At 49.4% G+C, this 23,377-nt stretch overlaps 1 protein-coding gene, 1 long non-coding RNA gene and 1 pseudogene across 2 annotated transcripts in view; 2 read left to right on the top strand and 1 right to left on the bottom strand.

Annotated features, from left to right (window-relative positions):
• The window catches only part of SYNJ2BP (synaptojanin 2 binding protein), a 50,604-nt gene that overhangs the window by 21,604 nt on the left and 5,623 nt on the right, over nucleotides 1–23,377 (top strand). The window lies entirely within an intron of this gene.
• On the top strand, nucleotides 1,850–7,520 carry LOC127051372 (non-structural maintenance of chromosomes element 3 homolog; annotated as a pseudogene).
• LOC127051378 (uncharacterized) lies at nucleotides 10,795–18,414 on the bottom strand. The gene is made up of 3 exons (XR_007774488.1): nucleotides 17,965–18,414; nucleotides 11,686–12,496; nucleotides 10,795–11,649 (listed from the first exon to the last, which is right to left on the bottom strand). It is a non-coding gene; the product is annotated as an uncharacterized LOC127051378 (long non-coding RNA).

Genomic DNA, 23,377 nt, shown 5'->3' with positions numbered 1-23,377 from the left:
GAGATGTGTTTCTCATAACCATTCCAAACCTGCCCTCCTTCCCCTCTGTCGGAGTAGCCGGCAAGAAGGAACTGAGGGGGCACTGGGACCACCGGAGTATATATCCGGCACCATATGGTGCCACTCCAGGGGGTGCCTCAGCCGACTCACCGAGTGTTGCTAGGGTAAAAATCTTACGACGATCATGCATGCAGCGCGCATACACCATAATAGGAATGGATCTGAGCAACACATCTCAAAGAACAACAGTTACAAAGGCGAGTAACTGTCTTTTATGCAGGGCCAGCTGGACCATGGGTCAGCCCAACATGCTGCATTGCATGCAATTTATCAGGTTCTGAAACAATATGAGCATTCCCCATGACCAGTGTCTATTTATGCTGAGAGCGACTTTTGTTTAAAGGGAATTCAGTTCTGGATGCAGGACTGGGGGAAAAAAATGAGTGGAGGGGGCAGATGGCAAAGATATTGCATCTCTAGATGAATGGAGGTGGATTTATCAGTGGGTAACGGAGAATCCTAAGCAACTGAAAATCTGGCACGTAAAAGCCCATAACAAGGGAACAAGCGTGGAAGCCATCTGGAACAGTCGGGGAGATAACACAGCCCAGCAACACATTATAGCAGTTGTAACTAGAAGCCAAGCTAAAGGCGTCCTTACTGAGGCCCCTGAACCAACGGATGACGCTGTAAATCCCCAAACTCCAGGAAAGGAGGAGAGCCGGGAACTGATTAATGTAGTCCATCAGTTCAGGCAGGAGGGAGTAAAGGGAACCTTGAATAGGGTGAAACAAATTGCAGAATGGAAAACCCAGGAGGATGATGTTAGAAGACGGGTAAGGAATTGCACATGGTGTGCACAGCATAAAGCATGGCCTCCTCACTGGCAACCCATGATGCCCCAGTAGAGACTCGGGCCCTGGCGATAGGTCCAGATTGATTTTATTGACAAGAATAAGGTTTGGTAATCCCTGTTCTTGGGGGCCTGTGTGTCCCAGACACTTCAAGATTTTGGGGGCAAGCCCACTGCCATCTCCCCTCGATAACGAATACCTCCACTCTAGCCAATCAAGCATGGATCCCCATCCAGGAACCTAGAATTCTCTTAGAATTCAGTGATAAAAAACACAAAGTGAATTCTGAAGCCGCAAGGGAATACTGAGATCTATGCCTGGGAAGGGGAAGTGGGACTCAAGGTTCAGCTTACAAACATCACAGGAATACCAAACCAATGGGAAATAGGGGTGGGGACACCACCTGGAGTGCCTCTTACCCAGTGGGATGAGCCTGTTAAGACAGGAACAATACTAACTGTCATGGTAGGATCTTGTCCAATACCTAACAAACATTCAAACCTTTGGTTCTCAGACACATGTGCTAAGATTTGGACCAAAGAGATGACGTTTAGAAGAAGCACTGATCAGGATGAAGAAGCCCAAGTTGTTTATAACTCAAAGTGACCCTCTAAGGGTCCTTCTGAATCCAATGCTAGTAGAGATTAGATTTTATATGCGTTGGACCCAGTTAAATGTGTCAAGAGTGGAGCCAAAATGTTTGCCCTCTTCCCTTCCTCTTTTGAAAGCATGGATAAAGACACACTGAAGCCCCTGTGGCCGAACCAGGCGAGATGTAGCAGATACTATATTAGGAGGGGTTGGCTTTGGAACCGGGATTATGAATACGGTAGATTTAGAAGTAATTAAGAAATAAATCGAGGCCTTATCAGAATTACAGGAGAGTCTTATAGACGAACAGGCAGATGCTAATGCGGATTTGGTGCAAATAGGCCTAGGCAATCTGAAAGCAACATGGAATTTGTGGAAATGGTTAAACACCACCACCTGGATGGAATTGGGAAATAAAACTGCCGGCTCAGGTGGATCAAAAGGGTTTTGGGCTACAGCTGGTGGAGATAGACTCCAAGCATCACATCTATATCCTGGTCAGCAACCTGCCGTGCCTGGAAGTGGAGAACCTGAAACAGGATGATTGCACAGCAAACCTAGGCCTCCTCACTGTCATCCTCAGCTTCCTCTTCATGAAGGGCAATGCTGCTAAAGAATCTGCTGTGTGGGAGCTGTTGAGGAGACTGTGAGTTGACCCTGGAGTGAGACACAAGGTCTTTGGGGATGTCAAGAAATTGGTGACTGAGGAATTTGTCCGCCAAAAGTACCTGGAATACAACCGCATACCCCACACAGATCTACCTGAGTTTGAGTTCCAGTGGGGGGCCCGGGCTGCCAAGGAGACCTCCAAGATGCAGATCCTGCGCTTCATCGCCAAGATCTAAAACAAGGACCCCAGGGCCTGGAGCACCAAGTACACTGAGGCGGTAGCTGAGGAGGCAGCTGTGGGGGGCCTGTTCCAAGACATTAGCACTGCTGGAGACACTGGTGGGGCCAGCCAGGGGGCACAAAGGAGGACCCAGTGAGCCTTATCCGCTTCACCCCCAGGTGGTCTGCCCCATGATGCCTTGTGAATCAGCAGACCTGCAAATTAGGCGAGCTGTGGCCTCTGCCCAGGCTGAGCCTGATCCAGCACCCAAGGGTTCTCTGTGGCAGCTGCCTCTACCCTCCTGATCTCAGCCCACCTGAGACATGGCCCATGGACAAATGGGTTGTAAAATGCAGTTTGATCATTGTATATTGATTAGTTGAGCTGCAGAGACCCCTCCTTACCTTTCTGGAGGGGAGTATAGGCAGCTTGTGTGAATCTCTCCCTCCTGAGTTGCAATGGAGTGCGTTTCCTCTGCACGCAGGGGCTGGGTCAGAGCTGGGCACTGGTATGACCTCTGATCCTTGTGATTCACCCAGGACGCGTTCAAATAAAGTGGAGTATGCAATTCTCTGCAGTGGGATTTTAACTACAGGGGGTGAGTATCTGGAGGCCAGGAGCACATCTTGCCTGCTGCCTGTGTGAAAGGGGGTTTATTTGTAGGAGGGGGCCTAGATGAGTGTCTCCGGGAAGAAGCTTCAGGCACAAGGCCAGGAAGGACCCCCCACCACCACTGAATTGAGCCAGACACCGCTCCTACACAGACCCAGAGTCTGAACCATGTGCCCCAAAGCTGCAGACTTAACTGAAAACAGCTTAAGTGCTCCTGTCCCTGGCACCCAGATACCTAGTTCCTAACAGGGTCCAAATCCATTTTACCTTGTATAAAGCTTATACAGGGTAAACTCATAAATTGTCTTCCCTCTATAACACAGAGAGAGATGCACAGCTGTTTGCTCCCCCAGGTATTGATTACTTACTCTGGGTTAGTTAATAATAAAATCACTGTTTGGTTAAGTGTAAAAAGTAGGATTTAAGTGGTTCCAAGTAATAACAGACAGAACAAAGTAAGTTACCAAGCAAAATAAAACAAAAAATATCTAAGTCTAAGCCTAATATAATAAGAAACTGATTACAGATAAATCTCACCCTCAGAGATGATCCAATAATTTTCTTTCACAGACTAGACTTCTTCCTAGTCTGGGCCCAGTCCTTTCCCAAGTACAGTCCTTGTTAGTTCCAGCTCACGTGATAGCTAGGGGATTTCTCATGACTGCCACCTCCTTTGTTCTCTTCTACCACCTTATTAGCTTTAGCACAAGGTGGGAATCTTGTGCCTCTCTGCATCCCCACCCCTCCTTCTAAAAGGAAAAGCACCAGGTTTAAGATGGATTCCAGTACCAGGTGACATGGTCACATGTCCTGGGAGACCCCAAGCCTCCATTCTTCTTAGCCTGACTCACAGGAAGGCTTGCAAATAAATAGAACCAGGTACAGTCAATTGTCCTGGTTAATGGGAGCTATCAAGATTCCAAACCCCCATTAATTGCCCACACTTTGCATAATTACAATAAGACCTCAGAGTTAATTTCATATTTCTAGTTTCAGATACAAGATAAGCTTTGTAATGATATGTTACAAGAGACCTTTTGCATGAAGCATATTCCACTTACATTATATTCACACTCATTAGCATATTTTTATAAAATCATATGGAGTGAAATGTCACAATGGTACCTTTACTTTACAACTTTACTTCTGTGTGTGTGTTTGTTTTTAATTAAGGTCTAAGTTGTGGAAAGAAATCTAGACATGAAAAGGTCTCTTAGTTTTCTAGGAAATCCTCTGTGAATTGGATTATTATTCACCATTATTCTCTACAGGGCACGCTAATAGAGAGCATTTCTGGCTGTAGGACCCTAAACAACCTACTCTAGAGGTAGAGTTTCTATTCTGAGAGAGAGTCACAAGTTTAACATCAGACCCTGTGGGCTGCTCTATCTGAGGGCATGTCTATACTGAAAAGGGGTGTGGTTCCCAGCTGGAGGAGACATAACCACCCTAGTTCTCATCAAGCTAGTGGACTAAAAATAGTGCAGCCATGGTGGCCTGAATGACTTGCTGCCCTGAGTACATGACAAGAATGGGGGAGTGTAAGTCTTCCAGCCATCTGTTACTCTGCTAAACGTTCTTTCCCCTGCCTAATATGTGTGCTTGACCTACATTTTTCACTGTTACAGAAGCAGTTGCCTTTGAAAAGCTGCTGCTGTTTTTGTTACTTGTCAGCAGATCATGATTTTCATTCGTTCAGCTCTGTTCCACAGTGGGTTAGAGACAGATCAAATTAAGGTGATGGATCCCAACCCATACTCCCAATAGGCTGCCAAACTTGGTGTGTCTAGCTTCTTCCTTTTTAGTCTTCCCCTTTGGAATGTACAAGTGGGCTTGGCACTCCCTGCTTTCACGCAAGCTAGGCTACATTTAGCCTGAATCAGTCATGAAATGACCACTTAAAAGTCATCAGTTCACTGCAGCTGCACTCTGGGGCCAGGTCTACACTAAAACATTTTTCCAGCACCGCTGTGTCAGTAGGGATGTGAAAAAAACTGCATCCCAGCCAACCCAGCTGTGCTGGCAAAGCCATCATGTAGATGCAGCTTACACCAGCAAAAGAGCCTTTTGGCAGTATAGTTTGTATTGTTCGGGGAGGTGGTTTACTGTCAGAAGACCTCCTTTTGCCAGTATATGCTCCATCTCCACTAGCATAGCTGTGCTGGCACAGCGTTTGTAGTTTAGATGAGCCCCTCGTCCATTTTGGTGCCCTACCCAGCCCCCCCATGGGGGATGTGTGGGGCCCCAGGGCTCCACAGGGAACTGGGGGCAAGGGGGCTGGCCACTTCCTGCAGGAAGTAGAGTGACCTAGCATCAGCCTTTTCAGCTCCCCTGGCTCCCAGGCTTGAGGGGAGGGGGGAACCTCCTTCCAGCACTCACTGGCTGCATGGCTGGGAACCGGTAGAGCGGAGCGGGCTGGGGCCAGGTGGCTCTACTTACCAGTGAGTGCAGGCCTGACCACTTCTGGAATCCACTGGGGGCAGGGCTGGGGCGAGGGCCCTGCGGAAGAGCCGGAGCAAGGACTGGAGCAGCGCACAGTTGCGCAGGGCACCAGGAAATTTGGTACCTCAAATTTCCCAGTGCCCTAAGCAGCAGCGTACTTTGTGTATGGGTAAGGATGGCCCTGTTAGACAGTCTGTCTTCTCTGAAAGGCCTTATCCTTATTATAAATTTATACTGGGTGGCAGCAGAGATCCACGTTCTCTGGGCTAGGTAGCTGCCAAGGCATGGAACATTTTAGGTCCCAGCCCCAGAGGAGTCATGGCCACATGTTTGATGCCGCCTGACTAGTACTCTGGTGATGGGGCTAGTTCCAGTTCAGTGGCTTTGGGTAAAGTTGATGGACCCCAGTAGTATGGAGGAAGTGGGTCTTTAGAAAGGTCACTGCCCTGCTGCTTTCTTCTACCACCTGCAGGACTGCGATAAGGGCTGCCCAGTTTTCTGGGATATTTGCCAGTCCTTATCTGTTAGAGGATGAAAGCCAAACAGTGAGAACCATGGAATTCAACAGGCTTATAACTGAGTGGAATATGAGATATACCAGAAACAATAAAGTGGCAGCTGCTGCTAACTGACCCTAGGCCTCCTGAGACCAACCTCCTGATGGTTACTGACCTTGGAGAAATTGGGGAGGAGTATAAATAGCTCTTATTTGCACCAGTTGTGGCTGCTGGTCCCGGGACTTCTGTGTCTCGCCAACATCTGCTTTGCCCCTGAAGTTGTCCTACTGTGCCCCACTTTTGCTAATAGTGGCGAAAGCATAAGTACCTGGATCCACTTTCTCCCGCTTAATCATGTAAATGGAAATGATGTGCAGGGAGTGATGGTAAGGGGAAATGAGAGGTATTCTGAAAACTTATCTACCCTTAGTGTATCTTTGTAAATATTTGATCCTCCACTTCTTTCACCTTGAATAATTATTTACACCAGTGCAGAATGTATAACTCAACCCAGTCAAAAGGGCAGTATTTTAAAATACTCACTTTCAGATGTAAATCAGCATTCAAGGTATAAGGCAATGAAGAGTAGGACTTGCATCAGACAGGTTAGCAAGTCTTTTAGGTAGGATAATTGAGATATTAGGAAATCTGGCATTCAGAAGTTGCGAGTATTGGGAATTACAAGAAGGAACTGAAGATCATGTTAAAGAAATTCCTATTTTAGCTGTTGAAATGGTTATTAAACATATAACTTCAGTACAAAGAATATTTTGGATTCCAAAACAGCAAGATCAATTAGTGGGGTATCAGCAATTCAAAATAATTTTACACATTAATTATGTTTCATAATGTTGTAGGAAGTGTTCCCCCCCCCCTTATAATGGTGAAAAGAGGGGGAATAAAATTTTTTTATTTTCAGGGCATTGTGTCCATCTTTCTAAATGTGCAAATGCAATACAAAATAGAGACTGTAAGAGGAAACTCGTTGAAAAAGGAATGTAATTTAATTGATATTCCGTGACCATGATGGTTAGTGTCTTTTACTATGCAAATTTACACTCAAGCTCTGACAATACATGTAATATCTTCTTTGATTTTGATGAAAGAAAGAAATGTTTTGATGCTAAGCTCTGAGGCTAGATCCTGTGGTTTAGCCAAGATCTGAGCAAAGGAACAATTTGGGATGGAAAAACAAAGGTCCCTAGTATAATTAGAGCAGCCTTCAGACTGCTTTATTTATGCTCTGCTACTTCACTCAGACCAGGGGCATACAATAGCATCCTGGTCATGTCTCTTTTACTAGCCCTACTCGCTGTGGCAGAGGCAGTGTTACAGGAGCTGCTAAGGTGGTCCAAGACTTATGCTGCTCAGTTCCTTAGGGTATATAGCTGCTTTGCACCAACAAACCTACACAAAACAGTGTGTCTGAGAGTCTGGCCCTTGATGTTCCAGGAGAAGAGAGGAGAGTTCCTTTTTACTGTTGCAAAATTTGTACAAAATTCAAATCTGCCACAGCTGAATGATTGTGTCCTTTTTCTGCTCTGTGTTTGTATTTTCCCTAGATGCTATGTCAATCTCGTGATTTAATTAGCAGTGATGGATAAAAATTCTTTGTTTAAATTATGTTGAGGGATATGATCAAACTGTACACTTTTTCCCACTAACTTTAATTAAATCAGAACGGAGTTGAATCTGTTTATAGTGAAATTGTATCTTATGAAGGTCCATGATCTCTCTTGTAGATTTCTTCTAATGTGTTAATATTTTAAAAATCATTAACATGAGATATGAGAGCACCGTACACTTGAGTTAGATCAAAAACTCAATTCTGAAGTTGCCCCCTGAAACTAGAAGGTAAAAAATCATAGACTCTCTTCCCCAAAACACACTGTCTCTCCCCCCATCCCTGCTCCTTGTCACCCACTCACTCCTCCCTCCACTTCAGTTGAAAAGCAGCTGGCAATATAGTAGGATGCCCATGGAACCAAGGGATTGAGAAACCTGCATCATGTGATGCTGTACCTGCCCCATGAGGCATTGTAAACCCTTCCCAAAGCACCCTGTGGCCAGTTGCATAGTGGGCTAGCTACCCACAGTTCACTAATCTCTGTGTCAATGCAAGAGCTGCTAGTGTGGGTGCACTCTGCCGACACGAGCATAGTGTGGACATGCAACAGCACTTTAATAAAAGCACTTTAATTAAAATGGCCTGACTTTTGATGACAAAACTCTACAGTGTAGATTAAACAATCTGAATGAAATTATGTTGCAGATGTTAAAAAGATCAACCACATTATGATGTGCTGATAGCTGTTATTGTTGGAGGAGCTGTCTCCTAAGTGGTGGCTAGTACAGGTGCCTGCTTTCTCTGGGCCCCCGGAGTGCTCAACCCCCCACTTTGCCCCAAGCCCCACCCCCTCTTCCTCCAATCCACCACTTTGCCCTGCCACTTTCTGCCCAGTTTTTCCCCCTCCCCTGAGTGTGCCCCATCCCCGCTCCCCAGTGCCTCCTGCACACCGCGGAACAGCTGATGGCAGTGGGCAGTAGGCACTGAGAGGGAGGGGGAGAGCTGGCTGCCGGTGAGTGCTAAGCACCCTCTAATTTTTTTCTGTGGGTGCTCCATGGCTGGAATACCCACAGAGTCGGTGTCTATGGTGGCTAGTGCAATTAAGGGCTATCATTTGAAGGCCATTTTCTTTATCCACAGGCTTTCACAATGCAAACTGTTCAGTAGTGGAAGATCATTGCCATTCATTCACAGCTGCCAATACCCATTGCAACAACAGGGACACAAGTGACATGTCACTAAGCCAGCATGCAGCGATGAGCTCTGTTGTTTTCCATTGGCTGAGCTGATTCATATGAATTAATGCAACTCTATCTAAAGAAATGAACAGATGGTGTAAGAATAAGTGAGACCGAAGTATCTTACCATTCATATATCTGCAGCTTTGCATGAAAATTCTCTTTTCTTTTCTCACTCAGCCTCCACTATGGTACTTAGGCTGTGTCTATACTGCAGACTATATCAGTACATATGCTGTAGCTTAAATGCAGCCTGCTCTGACAGAAGGAGTTTTTCCATCAGTGTAGGAACACCACCTTCCCCCCTGCCCGCCCGACCAAATTAGCTATGTTGACATTCTTCTATACTGGGGTTAGTCAGCATAGCTACGTGAGTCAGGGAGGAGGGCTTTTTATACCCATGACTGAAGTAGTTATGTCAACCTAACTTTTAAGTGTAGATCAAGCCTAAGATTCCATGATGACGGGACTATTAGAAATAGCCAGTTGGAGACACCATGGTGAAAAGCCATTGGTCTCCAGACTATTTTATTTTCAGAGGAGGGAGGATTCCTCTCTATCCCCCTCCCCCACAATTTAAAAAGAATAAAATAAAATTTCTCCCCTTCTGAAGGCCCTGTATTGGGATGATCAACCTCTCAGGCAGAAGAGGACTACCTGTGGCATTTCTCTCAGTAGGAACTGGTGGAGAGGACAACTGCAAAATAGGGATTTGGGTCCAAACTCTGCTCAAGTTCAGGTGTGTTTGGATCCAGGGTTTTGGTCAAACCCATCACTAAACTGAATAACAACTTTACAAAACTAAATCATGCTTCCAAACACTAGCCTGAAAAATATGTTTTTGGCCAAAACTATTTGGTAAATTTCTGTCAATTTGTAAATAGTTTCTTGACTTCCAATTGCATTTTTGGCAAATTAATTATTTGTCCCAAAAATTACTCCCAGCTCTAGCTGTAAATGATTTGGGGGATTCTTGTATCAGGCAGGGCACGGGAAACTCTGCTTCTGGTCAATCACAATAAAAAGCCGATCAAGTAGCCCTTTGGAAGCTGCACTAAGAGAATCTATGCCCAAGAGGACAGAGATTTAGACGTGTCCTCTAGAGACCGTCTGTGGGGTGGGAACTCTATCACAATAGCAAGTATTATGTACTGAATCTGGGGAACACCTTCAGACAAGTTCTATGGTATGAAATTATTGCTAGATACTTGCAGGTCATCCTCATTAACAATGCAGGCTTTAAGAACACCCCCTGAGGGGCCAAGACCTTATGTTGTCTGCTGGAGCCAAATTATTAAATACATCAGACACCACAGGGGCGGCTCTAGGGATTTTGCCGCCCCAAGCACAGCAGGCAGGCTGCCTCCAGTGGTTTGCTTACGGTGGGTCTGCTGGTCCTGTGGCTTCGGCGGATCTCCTGCAGGCGTGCCTGCAGGAGGTCCTCTGAAGCTGCGGGACCAGCGGACCCTCCTCAGGCAAACTGCCGAGGGCAGCTTGCCTGCCACCCTTGCGGCGCCGGCAGAGCGCCCCCCGTGGCTTGCCGCCCCAAGCACGCACTTGGCGTGCTGGGACCTGAAGCCGCCCCTGAGACACCATGAGCTTCTCCATTTCGTTTCCCTAATGAGGAAAACAAACCTTAGATTTTTCAGGCTTTGGAGGCCCAATTGTCCCTGGAATCAAATCAGAGCATAGCTACTAGATAACCTAGCTACAGGAAGCTGTTCTCCAGTGTGGTAGGAAACACAGCCAGTCTTCAAAGTGACTGTTGGTTACAGCCCATTGCTGTTAAAAATACAAAGCTGTATTGTGTTAAGAAAGTTAAGGGGAAAGCTTATTCAAACCTGTTGGATATTTAAACAGCAGTGTCCCCATTAGAGAGAGTTAGTGGTTGAAATGGCTATGCAATCATTTCAAGAAGGTTATAGACTTAACAGAAGGGAAAATTAAGGCCTTGGCTACACTGGCGCTTTACAGCGCTGCAACTTTCTCGCTCAGGGGTGTGAAAAAAACACCTCCCTGAGTGCTGCAAGATACAGCGCTGCAAAGCCCAGTGTAAACAGTGCAGCAGCACTGGGAGCGCGGCTCCCAGCGCTGCAAGCTAATCCCCATGAGAGGTGGAGTACGCGCAGCGCTGGGAAAGCTCTCTCCCAGCGCTGGTGCTGCGACCACACTTGCACTTCAAAGTGCTCCCGCAGCAGCGCTTTGAAGTTTTGAATGTAGTCATACCCTAAGTCTTTAACAGGAAAACCTGCTAAGAGACTTGTGTATTTTCAGCTTGCCTGCAGTTTGAGTGGTGTAGGTATGTAAGCCAAATTGTTACCTGTCCCTTTCCTGCTGTGTTCCAATTTCTATTGACTTTCAAGTTAACTGATTGCTCAATAACGAAACTGAATGGAACAACTGAGCTGTGGAAGTTCATTTTGCAGGTGATGTTTAGCAATACAGAGAATAGTTTTCTGCTGATCAGTGGAGTCAGTTTCTGAATCTTGAACATCAGTTTTGTTTAATAACTAGACAAAGTCATTGCCAAATTGCTCACTTAAAGCAAGTGTGATGGTGAAGGGTGGAGAAATTTCTGTAAATTTCAGGGAGGGGAAAATCCTTCTCTCTCTCTCTCTCTCTAAAACAAATTCTATTTTAAAAGGGAGACTGTAGTGAGGCGGCCTGTCTCCCAGTCGCCCCAGAGGATGAAGAGCCCAGCCGGAGGCCGGACTGGGCAGAGCTAAAGAGCTCTGAGCCCATCCCGCAAAGGGTCAGGCGCCGACCCGGAACTATAAAGGCAGGCCCTCAGAGCTCAGTCAAGCCCCAGCAGCAGGAGCAAGCAGATGTCCCCCAGGGAGCTTGGGACTGGGAGACTCCTGCGATCCAGTGTAGCCGCCCAGAGTGGCCCGAGCTCCCCCATGCCCGCCACCTCGAGGAGCTACCGGAGCTTCCCCGTGCCCGCTACCTCGAGGAGCTACTGGAGCTCCCCCGTGCCCGCTACCTAGAGGAGCTACCGGACCTTCCCCGTGCCCGCTACCTGGAAGAGCCGCCGGAGCTCCCCCGTGCCTGCTACCTGGAGGAGCCGCCGGAGCTACCCTGGGCCGACTTTCCGGAGGAGTTGCTGGACCTACCACCCAGCCCCGGCCGGGACGAACCCATGCACCTGGACCTTGCGGAGGACAACCCCAGGATCCAGATAAGCCCTGAGGGGGAGTCTGGAAGTAGCCCGGGGGCAGCCGACCCTAGTCTGGCTGCAGCACAACCAGAGCCAATGTCAGTGTGTTGCGGCCAGGATCCCCACTGACACAGCAGCAGGCCGCCTGCCGCTGTTAGGGCCCCGGGCTGGGATGCAGGAGAGTGGGCGGGTCTGCGTCCCCCCGCCACCCCACTCATGGGTGGCAGTCTCCCCCTCGCCCCGACGCTCAGGCCCAGAAGCCTGGGCTACCTACCTTGCAGAACGGTTTGCTCAGCCCCTGCCTGAGGGCCTGAGCCCTGAACCATTGTTTGCAGCCCCGCCCTGACTCAGGGCCTGGGCTTAATAAACTGCACTGTTTGCTCAGCCCCGGTCTGAGCTCTGCATTGCTATTTGCAGCCCCACCCTGACTGAGGGCCTGGGCTTAATAGACTAAACTGGAAGCTCAGCCCCTGCTTGAGGGTCTGAGCCCTGCCTGCATTGTTGTTTGCAGCCCCGCTCTGACCGAGGACGTGGGCCTATATACTGAACTGTTTGCTCAGCCCCTGCCTGAGGGTCTGAGCCCTGACTTGTTGTTTGCTGCCCCGCCCTGACCTAGGGCCTGGGCTTAGTAAACCGAACTGCTGGCTCAGCCCTGCCTGAGGGTCGGAGCCCCTGACCTGTCGTTTGTTGCCCCAGGTAGTGGGGCGGCCTGGCTCGCAGCCGCCCCAGAGAGGGGCGAACCCCAGCAGCGCACGCTTACACGTGGTACTAGAAGTGGGGAGCCTCCATCCCGAACCCTGATCCCTGTGAGAAGGGATCTGAGGAGACTTGCCCGCGGTAGCCATGGACATGGACAAGCTGATGAAATTTTTGGCAGAGAACCAACAGCAGCAGCAAGCAGCCCAGCTTCAGCAGCAGCAGCCGCTGGCCGCCACCCTGCTCCAGCAGCAGCAGCAACTCGTCCAGCAGCTCGGGACGCAGCAGCAGCAGCTGATCCTGGAACTGGGATGCCAGAATCGCGACCACCAGCAACAATGCCTGCAGCAGTTGGTGACCTTGCTGCCCCATCCTGCTGAGTACCAGCCGGTGGGGCCCCCAGGACCACCTGGCAATGCCCCGCCTATCCGGATAACAAAAATGAGCCCCAACGATGACCCAGAAGCCTTTCTCTTCATGTTTGAATGGGTGGAGATCGTCACTGGTTGGGCCCTGGACCAATGGGCTACCCTCTTGTGCTGTACCTGACTGGGACCGCTCAGACGGTCTATCAGGGCCTGTCCACGGAGGCGGCTCGGGACTACAGTCAGGTAAAGGCCGCAATTTTAGATGCCTTGGACGTGAGTCCAGAAACCTTCCGGCGGCGGTTTCGGAGCCTGGCCTACCCCACAGGGGCCCAGCCCTGAATGGTGGCTCAGGAGCTAAGGGAGGCATGCAAGTGGTGGCTGCAGCCCGAAAGACGAGCTCCGGAGGTGGAACAATTCACCCACATACTCCCGCCGCGAGGAAGGGCCTGGGTCCTCCGCCATCACCCGGTGACGCTAGCCGCCGCCATCACCCTGATGGAGGACTTCCTAGCTGCTGAGGCACCGGTGAGTCCGACTGTACAAGCAGCCCCACCTGGAGTGGGGCACCCTAACCCAGAGATGAGGGGGGCGCCCGCCCAGACTGACTCATGGGTTTCCTCCCGGGGTCCAGAGCCCTGAACCCATCCAGCAGAGGCCCCAGGGCGACAAGCTCCAGCACCTTCTCCAGTTGCTCGAGGGATCAACCGGAACCCTCCCTGGGGAGCCACAGGAACACGTCCATGGCCGGGACGGGCAGATCTTGGGCCCTGTTTTTCCTGCGGGGAGTATGGCCATTTACAACGGAACTGCACAGCGATGGAGTGCCACTTTGGCCAGGTCTGCTCAGGGGAAGCCCGTGCCCGACGTCTACAAGCTGCCAAGATCACAGTGCCAGTGGTCGTGGAGGGTTACCCAATGGTGGCCCTCATTGATTCAGGCTGCGGCCAGACACTGATCCGCCAAAACTTAGGCCCCCAGGCCAACACCCGCCTGGGGATGATCCAGCTGCAGTGTATCCATGGGGACATAGGCTGTACCCCAGTACTCGAGCCCAGCTAACAGTAGGTGGGGTCACCTGACCAATAGTGGTGGGTCTAGCCCTGCACCTTGCATACCCAGTGATCCTGGGGCGGGACTGGCCAGAGTTCCCAGAAGTCCTCCGCTGCAACACCAGGGAACGCCTGAGGTGTCACACCAGCCTTGGAAGGAGACCCCCCTGAGACCAGGGCCGAGGAAGGGGAAGCACCCGACCCCACCAAACCGACGGGAGAATCGAAGGACTCTCCCCCAGAAGCTGTTGGGGAGCCCTCGCTTCACACTGACTTTTGCCGTGATCAAAGGGCTGATCCCACACTCAGCGGGCATACGAGCAGTTGGCCACTGTCAATGGCACCGTCATGGATCCACACCGGGTGGCCCAGTGGCCACACCTTGAACTGCGACAGGAGCGCCTTTATCGGGTTGAGAGGGACCCCCACACGGGGGAGTCTCAGACCCAACTCCTTGTGCCCCAATGTCATCGACGAGCCGTCATGAAACTAGCCCACGACGTCCCGGTGCCTGGACACCTGGGCCACGAGAAGACCCTGTCCCGGATATTGACACGTTTCTTCTGGCCGGGCATACACCAGGAGGTGAGGAACTACTGTAAGTCCTGCCCAGACTGCCAGTTGGCTGCTCCTGCACAAACCCCCAAGGCGCCCCTGGTCCCCATGCCCTTGATCGAAACCCCCTTCGAGCATGTGGCCATGGACCTGGTGGGGCCTCTCCCCAAAAGCATTGGTGGGTTTCAGTATATATTGGTCAAGGTGGATTATGCTACCCGGTTCCCCAAGGCAATACCCCTCCGAAACATCACGGCCAGCAGCATCGCAGGTGAGCTCGTGAAGATCTTCGCCCGCGTAGGCCTGCCCCGGGAGATCCTCATAGACCAGGGCACCAACTTTACTTCTCGGCTGTTGCAGCAAGTGTATGAGCTCCTGGGAATCAAGCAACTACGTACGTTGGTCTACCATCCCCAGACCGACGGGTTGGTTGAACGATTTAACTGAACCCTTAAGGACATGCTACGCAAGTTCCCCCAAGAAGATCTCCGCCGATGGGACCAGTTGCTTCCACCTCTGCTCCTTGTGGTTCGGGAGGTTCCTCAGTTATCTACAAAATTTTCTCCGTTTGAACTACTGTACGGTCAATGCCCACGGGGCCTATTGGACCTAATGAGGGAGACATGGGAGCAAGCCCTGTCCCCCGCCCAGGGCCTCTTAAAATAGGTACTCTAGCTCCAGGAGCGCCTTACGCAGGCCCTGGCGCATAAGAATTTGAAGGCCGCCCAAGAGGCTCAGGCCCAGACCTACAACCACGATGTGCGGACTCGTGACTTCCAACCTGGAGATCGGGTTTTACTCCTCCTCCCCTCCAGTGAATCAAAGATCCTGGCCCGATGGCAAGGGCCTTGTGAGGTGATCCGAAAGATCGGGCCTGTCACGTATGAGATCCACCAGCCCAACTGGCTCAAGAAAATGCAATGCTACCATGTGAACCTTCTCAAAACTTGGCGGGAGCGAGAGGGACTGTTAATTAACCCATACCCACCGGAACCCGAGCTGGGTCCCCAGGTAACATGTTCGGAGGACCCTGGAGGGCCCCAGCTTGGAGAGACCCTGACTGCGGAACAACTCAAACAGACCCAGTGTCTCCTACAAGCGTTCCCCCGCACCTTCACAACCCAACCAGGATACACCACCCTCATCCATCATACAATTCAGACAGAGCCTGGGGTGGTGATCCGAGGTGTGACCAGGCCCATGCCATGTCAGATGCGACAGGTCGTCGAAGAGGAAGTACGGGCCATGCTGGACTTGGGAGTCATCAAACCGTCACAAAGCGAATGGCGCAGCCCAGTAGTGCTGGTACCAAAGCCCAATGGCACCCGACGGTTCTGCATTGATTTCAGACGCGTCAATGCCATCTCAAAGTTCGACGCATATCCGATGCCCCGGGTAGATGAGCTGCTCGGCTGGTTGGGAGAGGCCCGTTACATTACCACCCTTGATCTGAGCAAGGGATATTGGCAGATCCCCCTTGAGCCGGCCTCCAGGGAGAAGACCGCTTTTGCCACCCCTACGGGTCTGTATCAGTTTACCTGGATGCCCTTCGGCCTCCATGGGGCCCCGGCCACGTTTCAGCGGCTGATGGACCGCCACCTTCAGCCCCATCGGGACTACGCGGCCACCTATCTTGATGATGTGGTTATTTATAGTCACCAATGGGAAAACCACCTAGAGTGGGTAGTAGCAGTCCTGAGGTCCCTGCGGGCAGCCGGGTTAACCGCCAACCCAAAGAAGTGCCATATTGGCTGGCAAGAAACGACCTACCTGGGGTATACCATAGGGAATGGACAAGTAAAACCCCTCGTGGGAAAAGTTCAGGCCATTGCAACCTGCCCACCGCTGGCCACAAAACGCCAAGTACGCCAGTTCCTGGGACAGGCCCGCTACTATCAGTGGTTCATTCTCCAATTTGTGGCTATTGCAGCCCCCTTGACTGGATTGTTGACCAAGGACAGCCCGCAGCAAGTAGTATGGACCCGAGAGTGCGACAATGCGTTCCAAACACTCAAGGCAAGACCTCGGCCACGAACTAGTCCTCTATAGCCCTGATTTTGACCGGGCATTCATCCTCCAAACAGACGCCTCCGAGGTGGGACTCGGGGCTGTCCTCTCCCAAGAGGTCGATGGGGAAGAGCATCTGGTCATCTATATCAGCCGGAATCTGTTCCCCCGGGAGAAGAACTACGCGGTAGTGGAAAAGGAGGCCCTCGCAGTAAAGTGGGCTTGTGATGCATTGCAATATTGTCTCCTCGGAATCCCATTCACGTTAGTTACTGATCATGCCGCACTCCAATGGCTGGCTCGAATGAAAGACCATAATATGAGACTACAGCGGTGGTACCTGGCGTTACAGCCCTATGCCTTTACGGTTCGCCATAGGGCCGGGAAGGACCACACTAATGCGGACTTCCTTTCCCGCTTGGGAGGCATGGAAGGGTCTGGCCCCGCCGAACAGGAGCCAGACTTGAGGGGGGGGGGGGTTGTAGTGAGGCGGCCTGTCTCCCAGCTGCCCCAGAGGACGAAGAACCCAGCCGGAGGCTGGACTGGGCGGAGCTAAAGAGCTCTGAGCCCGTCCCGCAAAGGGTCAGGCGCCGACCCGGAACTATAAAGGCGGGCTCTCAGAGCTCAGTCAAGCCCCAGCAGCCGGAGCGAGCAGATGTCCCTCAGGAAGCTCGGGACTGGGAGACTTCTGCGACCCAGGGTAGCCGCCCAGAGTGGCCCAAGCTCCCCCGTGCCCGCTACCTAGAGGAGCTACCGGAGCTCCTCCGCGCCTGCTATCCGGAGGAGATGCCGGAGCTCCCCTGGGCCGACTTTCCGGAGGAGTTGCCGGACCTACCACCCAGCCCCAGCCGGGACAAACCCATGCACCTGGACCTTGCGGAGGACAACCCCAGGATCCAGGTAAGCCCCGAGGGGGAGTCTGGAAGTAGCCCGGGGGCAGCCGACCCTAGTCTGGCTGCAGCACAACCAGAGCCAATGTCAGTGTGTTGCGGCCAGGATCCCCATTGACACAGCAGCAGGCCGCCTGCCGCTGTTAGGGCCCCGGGCTGGGATGCAGAGGAGTGGGCGGGCCTGCATCCCCCCTGCCACCCCACTCATGGGTGGCAGTCTCCCCCTCGCCCCGACGCTCAGGCCCAAGAGCCTGAGTTTCCTACCTTGCAGAACTGTTTGCTCAGCCCCTGCCTGACGGTCTGAGCTCTGCATTGCTATTTGCAGCCCCTCCCTGACCCAGGGCCTGGGCTTAATAGACTGAACTGGAAGCTCAGCCCCTGTCTTGAGGGTCTGAGCCCTGCATTGTTGCTTGCTGCCCCGCCCTGAGCTAAGGCCTGGGCTTATATACTGAGCTACGTGGCTCAGCCCCTGCCTGAGGGTCTGAGCTCTAAACTGTTTGCTGCCCTGCCCTGCCCTACGGCCATGGCTTGAATACTAAACTGTTGGCTCAGCCCCTGCCTGAGGGTCTGAGCCCCTGACCTGTCGTTTGTTGCCCCAGGTAGTGGGGCGACCTGGCTCCCAGCTGCCCCAGAGAGGGGCGAACCCCAACAGCGCACGCTTACAGAGACATTGTGGTGTATGTTGCTATGACACTGAAAGGAAGATAGGATTTGCTCTACTGGATGAGACCAGTGGTTCAGCAGTGGCTAGTACCAGATGCTTCAGATGAAGATTCAGCACTGGCTAGTACCAGATGCTCCAGACAAAGATTTAGGGTCCCCTACTGTAGGCAGCTGCAGGGCCGGCGCTTCCATTAGGTGACCCTAGGCGGTCGCCTAGGGCGCCAGGATTTGAGGGGCGGCATTTTGTGTGCTCCTCACGGGGTGCACGGGAGCTTCCGGTTCCACTCCTGTCACACAGCCGAAGAAGGACCTTCTGCCAATGTGCCGCAGAAAACAGCAGCAGGCAATTGAGCAGCTCAATGACTGCCACTGTCGCCTGCGGCATTTCGGCAGAGGGTCCTTCTTCGGCGGTGTGATGGGAGTAGAACCGGAAGCTCCCACGCGCCCCATGGGGAGCGCACAAAATACCGCCCCCCAAATTCTGCCTAGGGCGCCAGAAACTCTGGCACCGCTCCTGGACAGCTGTGGGATAATCTTCCTCAGGGATGTTTTCTCCTATTCCCCAATAGGTAGAGGTTGTTTTATGCTCTGAAGCCTGAGGGTCCTTCTGCAGCTCCTCTAAGTCTTTTCCAGGCTTGACTGACCTACATAACTTTGTGTCATCTGAAAATTTTGGAATCTCACTGCTCATCCCCTCTTCCAGATCATTAAATAACACATGACCTGATATGGAAAGTTGAGGCACCCTATTGTTAGCCTTTTCCCATGATGACAATTGACCATTTATTCCTATTCTTTGTTTTCTGTCCTTTGGATAGTTTCTGATCCATGATGATACTTCGCCTCTGGGATCATAACTACTTAGTAACTTTAGTAGTCTCTTATGAGGAAATTTGTTGAAGACCTTCTAAAACTCTAAATAATTTATATCAACCAGTTCTCCTTTATTCACAGTTTTTTATTGACACAGTCAAAGAATAGTAATAGATTAGAGAGGCATGATTTTCCTGTGCAGAAGCTGTGCAGGTTAGACCCTTTTCTATCATGAGCTAAGTGTTTTATAAGTCTATTTTTAATTATCAGTTCAACTAGTTTATTAGGAAGATAAGTAAGGCTCATTGGCCTACAGTTCCCCAGATCACTTCTAGTGCCTTTTTTAAATAATAGGTACATTTTCTACTCTCCAAGCCTCTTGAATAATAGATGATTTTAATAATATTTAATATTTCTACTAGCAGCTCAACCACTTCAGACTTGAGTTCCTTCAGAAATCTTGGATGTATAAAATCTGGGTCTGGTGACTTGTTGCTTTTTAAATGATCAGTTCATTCCAGTACCTCCTGTTTTGATAGTGCAGTCTCTGATAGTACTGTCTCTCTGCTGTTGAGCTTGATGTTAGCTAAACTTCTGACAGTCTTCCAAAAATTCAGAAATTTGTCATGTATGAACTTAATTGGAAATCATGTATCATGAAATGAAGTATTTTCTCCTGGTTGAGAGTGCTCCCCCCGCCTGAAGATCTGCTCCCACTTGAGATTTGTGATCCCTTCTTCTCTCTCTGAATACCTCCACTTACTGGGAGTTCTCTCCTGCCTGTTTTTGGCAGAAGTACTGAAGGAGAAGAACCTATAATGTCAGAAACTATTGTTTTCATCAACATTTTATTGTATGTCAGGAGTAAGGTGATCAAAAATGTCCCCCTCTGAAAGTCAGTGTGTTTCTTTTTAAGGGACTCTTTTGAGGGGCTAGCAGTGATCACAGTGTGAGATCACTGATTGGTTTTGTGTGACTCTGTCAGCCTCTTGAAACTGTATTGCAATCAAAGCCAACCCTTTATAATTGACAGTGCCTGCAAAAACCCAGTAAAAGCAATCTAATAATCTCACAGAGAAGGGAGTGGAAGAACTCCTATCCTAATAGCTTGTGCTTTGCCTACACAAATAATTTAAGAAATCCATAATAATACTATAGCAAAAGGGGCCTGGAACCCACTACAGGTACTGTAATCTGTTATGAATACAGAGCATGAAGTTATTAGGGCTGATCTGGTTATCTCCCCCATTTTAAGATTGTTCCAGCATTGTCCCCAGTGCAAGGGAGGAGAGTATTTAAGGCTAGTGGCATATAAAATCCTTTTATCCACAAATGCCCTCTCATATTCCTTGCCTCAATCTATCCCTCTTTCAAATATCAAAAGTCACCGTAAAGGGAAAGCTGGAGGGAACTAAGCAGCCGGTAACCTTCCTAATAGGCAGGAATGCAGGCTGGAGTCTCCATTGTATTCAGTAGTGCTATGGAAGCTTGCACTAGAATTGATAACATTTGTGTTGAGTACATTTTGAGCTTGTAGTGTAGCTGGATTTAATGATATGAGCTATTACTCATGCTAAGTTCTCTATCAGCTCCAAACAGAGTGGTGTATACACACCAGGACTGGTTTTTAAATGGGTCTCACTCATTCTTAAAAAAAATCATGTCCAAGCAAAGACATTGATAGAGAGAGCCTGAGCTGCAAAATTTAGGCATAAGTACTAATGGGGGTGTGGGGATTCTAGCTGGCTCACACATAAAGTGAGGCCTTAATTGCAAAACTTGGATCTGGGTTCAGGTCCAGTTTGTAAAACTCAGATCTCAGACTTCTCAAGAACTTAGGGAATTTGAATTCAGATATATTTATTTCAGGTCTTTGTTTCAAGCTCACCATCATTTTGGTTGCCATAGGATTCTGTGTCAAACCCAGGACCCTCTCTAGAACAGCTGGTTTTTCAGAAGGCAACCTGCATTATGTTATAACACAACTGTGAGCAACTTCATTTTGGATTGATCTCAATTTTGGTGTGTGTGTAGAGATATAGAGATATATCTCTATATCTATAATGTTTTACAGGCAGTAAGCTAATATAGTGGAAATATTTGGTACCCTGCCCCAAATTTAGGGTTTGTTGAAGTGAAAAGGATCTGAGAAAAGTCATTCTCGATATAATTTTACTAACTTTGATAGAAAGATTGAGGCCTTATATGATTTCAGGAGTAGGGCACAATCCAAATATCTGATCCTAATCCCAATTTCTGCCTGAAATTTAGTGGAAATTTGGATCTGGATTTGAATCCAAACTCTGTTGTTTGGATTTCTCTGTCTAATAGTCTTGAAGCAGACCCTGAATCAAAATATCTCCACTTTTGGAGAATTTCAGATCTGAGGTTTAAGGCCTTCTCTAATTACTGACAGGGTTTTAATGAAATAAGCAAAACAAAGCTGCATGACTATGATAACTTGAATTAACCCCTAGACTATGTAGTAGTGATGTTAGCCAGCTAAGATCTGTGCTGCACGTGAAATGCTTTGAGTTCTCAATTTTCATAAAGGGTGAGTGGGATGGGAGCCATTTTCTCCCCATCTTTTTTAGTAAAAGTTAAGTTTGGAGCAATACTAATTAAAGACCACAATTTCAGGCTGTGTCTGGAAGCACAGCCTGCAGCAGAGCCAATCTCTGCCTCTGGAGCCTGAGTGCAGCTGGCCTGTAATAAGCTTCCTGATTGGCTACAGGACTGGAAAAGTTAGCAGACTAGCTCTTAAGTGTAGCAGCAGAGGCACTTCAGCAGCTGCTTGAAGCATTAGCTTATGACTGTGACAGCATTGTCTCCTATGCCTGCTTTTTTCAACCTCTCTCCTGCCTTTCCTCACTTCAAGTACCTATTGGGTGTCTGGGAAGTGGGCGGGCAAAGCCCGCCCACTGCTAAAGGATCCTCCCCCAGCCTAAGGGGAGGAACCACAGGGCCACAGAACCCACTGAGTGCGGGGGACAACTAATAAAAGAACAGGGACAGGAGCGAGGTCAAAGGAGAGAACCTAATGGGGACACCGAGCAGAGAACCCCAGACAGCGCCCACTGCTCCTCGAAGGCGTCAAGGGAGCCAGTGGACGCCGCCCCCTCACTTCAAGTAACCCAGGTTTGACCCTCAGCTGTGAATCCTGACTTTGGCTCTGATGCTGGGTCAGGCTCTAGTATCCAACTACCAACTCCTGCTCTAACCATTGGGCATGACTTGTACTGCCACAGCCTGTTCTGCACCAATTCTGTTAATACACTGAGGGCTTCTGTTTCCAGGCTCTGTTAATCATGTGTCTTTCACCACAATTGAATTTTAAAAAAAAATGCATTGGCATGTTTTCTAATATTTAAAAGGATGAGAATGTAACACTATGTTCAGAAGTAGTATTATATGTTCCAGTAATTTGCATAATTGACAGCTCATTAGAAACAATGAAAATCACGTGATTAATGAAAAGCCAGCATAACTGTTGGGGGAAACCATCTCTTGTCTCCTTTCCCCTCACCCTTCCTTTGATTTGAGTGTGTTCTTTGTTTTGTTCATTTAGATTGTAAACACTTCAGGGCAAAGCCTCTTTTCCTATATGTACAATATTTAGAAAACTTTAGCTGTTGCCACATGCATAAAGATTGTTATGCTAGAAGGTATTAATGGCTTCCATAACTTGTGTATTTGATCTATACATCAGTCACAAACCTGGTCAAAGTCTGTAAGTATACTAAGCATCCTTTTTTCATGCTAAATGGAGCAATTAAGCTTCTTTATGGAACAATAGAATGAAACGTGAATCAATAGAAGCTACTGCCCAAGGCAATTGGCAACATGGCAAAGTCTGAGCAGGACTATGCTAGGTGGTGTGAGGGGTTTCCCTGGAACTGATTGCAAACACATGGGGCTATTAGATTGTTTTTGGCAAGCTGTGTGTCTTTGTTAAAGCAACCATAAGGGCAGAGAAGCAGTCATGAGTATGGCACAAAGAGGGAGTAGAGACAGAACTCCTTGGGGCATGGGACTGGCTGAAAAGGCGAGTCTAGAAAATGTGAGCAAGGAAACTACATGCTATTGTTTGTTCTTCCTGTGTTCAGGGAAACAGGACTCACTGTACATTCTTTGTGAACCAACAGGATTGCTCTAAAGGAATACCTGAATCATTTAATCAATGTTTCCGCTTAACAAACAACCTGCCAAGGCCCTGACTATTAGTTAACCACTAGGGCCAAAGGGGAAAGAGATGGCTACAGAAATTAGCATGTATTGTTGTTGTTATAATTTAAAACTCTAGGTGCAGAGTGTGGTGGCTTTAGTGTTTCATGACTATAATGAGGAACTGGTAAGCTTCCCCATGTCTCTTAAGCCATGCAATTCTGGCCTCTCCTGCGGTGTCTGATCTGGCCCTGTTAAGGCTGTTTTTTCAGAAGTACTTAACACCCCCAACTCTAATCAAAGTCAGTGGGAGATCAGCATCTCTGAAAAGCAGGCCTATCTTGACTACTCATTCTGGGCTGAGCTTGCAAAATCACAAAGTAAA

Source organism: Gopherus flavomarginatus, chromosome 5, assembly GCF_025201925.1.
Source record: "Gopherus flavomarginatus isolate rGopFla2 chromosome 5, rGopFla2.mat.asm, whole genome shotgun sequence".
Lineage (NCBI taxonomy): Eukaryota > Metazoa > Chordata > Testudines > Testudinidae > Gopherus > Gopherus flavomarginatus.
Note: the sequence above shows the minus strand (reverse complement) of the source record. Positions and strands in the feature narration are given on the sequence as shown.